Source organism: Myotis lucifugus, unplaced genomic scaffold (assembly GCF_000147115.1).
Source record: "Myotis lucifugus unplaced genomic scaffold, Myoluc2.0 scaffold_1179, whole genome shotgun sequence".
Taxonomy (NCBI): Eukaryota; Metazoa; Chordata; class Mammalia; order Chiroptera; family Vespertilionidae; genus Myotis; species Myotis lucifugus.
In genome coordinates this window covers 35,471-38,036 of record NW_005872227.1, presented here as the reverse complement: position 1 = coordinate 38,036, position 2,566 = coordinate 35,471, and positions in this window count along the sequence as shown.

Sequence of the window (2,566 nt, the reverse complement as noted above, 5' to 3'; positions counted from 1 at the left end):
GGCCCAGTCCCAGTCAGGTTTGATTACGGTCAAGGGCATGTACTTGGGTTGCGGGCACTTCCCCAGTAGGAGATGTGCAGGAGGAGGCTGATCAATGTTTCTCTCTTATCGATGTTTCTAACTCTCAATCTCTCTCCCTTCCTCTCTGTGAAAAAAATCAATAAAATATATTTTTAAAAAATTCAAAGCAATCGGTGAAGAGCTTTCAGAGATTTAAGATTTTGAACAAATGAACATTTGAATTTTTATGTATATATATATATATTTATATATATATATATATATATTTAAAAGCTACCGATGAATGAATAAACAATCTCTCTCTCTCTCTTTCTCTCTCTCTCTCTCTCTCTCTCTCTCTCTGTCTGTCTCTCCCTCCCTTTCCCTACCTACCTCTTCTCCTCCCTTCTACTCTCTCTTTAAAAAAAAAAAAAAAGCTAGCCCTAGCTGGTTTGGCTCAGTGGATAGAGCCAAAAGGTCCCAGTTTTGATTCTGGTCAAGGGCACATGCCCGGGATTCAGGCTTGATCCCCAGTACGGGTTGTGCACGAAGCAGCTGATCCATGATCCTCTCTTATCGTGGATGTTTCAATCTCTCCCTCTCCCTTCCTCTCTGAAATCAATAAAGATATATTTAAAAAAAACACAACCACAAATGTATTATTCCACCTTTATGTAGTAAAAAGTGTGCTTGTAGGATGTTTTGTATTTCCTGTTATTAAAACAGTGAACTAAAAAGGGGGTGGGGGATGGGGAGGAGGATAAAAGGGCAGGGTTGACCTTAGCCATTTCAAAATGGTGGTTGCCAAGTCACTGGAGCTAAAATGGCGGCTGCCTAAACTCCCTTTTAAAAAATATATATATTTTTATTGATTTCAGAGAGGAAGGGAGAGGGGGAGAGAGAGCTAGAAACCTCCAAGATGAGAGAAAATCATGGCTCGGCTGTCTCTTGCACGCCCCCTTCTGGGAATCGAGCTCACAACCCGGACCCTTGGATCCACTGCCGGGAAGCAGATTCTCAACATATTGGGATAACGCTCTGTAGAATGGAGGGTGTGTGTGTGTGTGTGTGTGTGTGTGTGTGTGTGTTTTAACCTTGTTGTATACATGACAAGCAAAAGAGGAGATGTAAGTGGGTTACATGAACTCCGTTGGTGATAGATGAGGGAGGCCAGAGAAAGCAAAGCGGGGTGGGGAGGGGAGGGAAACCTCTGGGATTAGATAAAAATTAAAGTAAAATGATAGACACATACTTCTTCATACTTCTCTTACTTAGGTTGTCATAGGATAGTTAATGGCCAACAATTTACTCAATGACAATGAGGGGATTTAAAAAGGAAAATTACACCCTAGCTGGTTTGGCTCAGCGAAGATAGAATGTCGGCCTGAGTACTAAAGGGTCCCAGGTTCAATTCGGGCCAAGGGCACATGCTCGGGTTGTGGGGTGGATCCCCAGAGCGCCCCCACCCCCAGTAGGGGGTGTGCAGGAGGCAGTTGATCCATGATTCTCTGTCATCATTGATCTCTCTCTCTCTCTCTCTCTCTCTCTCTCTCTCTCTCTCTTCCTCTTTGAAATCAATAAAAGCACAAAAAAAGCTCTGACCAGTTTGGCTCAGTGGATAGAGCATCAGCCTGCAGACTCAAGGGTCACAGGTTTGATTCCAGTCAAGGGCATGTACCTTAGTTGCAGGCACATCCCCAGTGGGGGGTATGCAGGAGGCAGCTGATGGATGTTTCTCTCTCATCTATGTTTCTAACTCTCTATCCCTCTCCCTTCCTGTCTGTAAAAAATCAATAAAATATATTTTTAAAAAAATAATAAAAAAATTTTTAAAAAAGAATGATTGAACTTTGTCAGGGAAGGGAGTGGCCTAGGACGTGACTACTCACCATCACTGTTTTTTTGTTAAACTTTTAATTTCCTTCCATGGATGGATGGATGGATGGATGTGTCCTCCCTCCCTCCCTCCCTCCCTCCTTCCCTCCGTCCCTTCCTTCTTTCCTCCCTCCCCCACCCACCCACCTGCCCACTCACCCGCTTTCCACGGGAAATCGTCAGTCTCATATAACCCACTCTCTGGTGATTTTACTCGCTGCCTCCTTGCTCCCGGTGAGAAAGAGGAAGGAAAATGGACAAACCTGAAAGAGCCCGACAGGCGGCAACTGTGAACCAAGTGCACGCACACGTGTGTGTGTGTGGCATTTGTCAACAACGTAAGAAATCCTCCAACCTGTGCAGAATTTCTGTGAGTGTCTTTGAGCCAAACTGTCCACAAATGTCGCACGCACTCCGGGAAGCACTATCTCAATGAATGGTTGGGAGAGGATGTTCCCAAGAATGGCAATGTCCCCCCCCCTATTTTTATACCCTCAAATCCAAAGAGGAGTGGGTTACATGAAATCCACTGGTGACATTTGAGGAACGTGGGAGAAAGCAAAGTGGGCAACCTCTGGGATTGGATGCAAAGTAAAATGATGAACACAGACTTCTTTTACCTAAGGTGGGTGGGGTGTAGGATAGCTCATATAGTCAATCATGAACTCGGTCATCGTGATGGGGGTTGTGA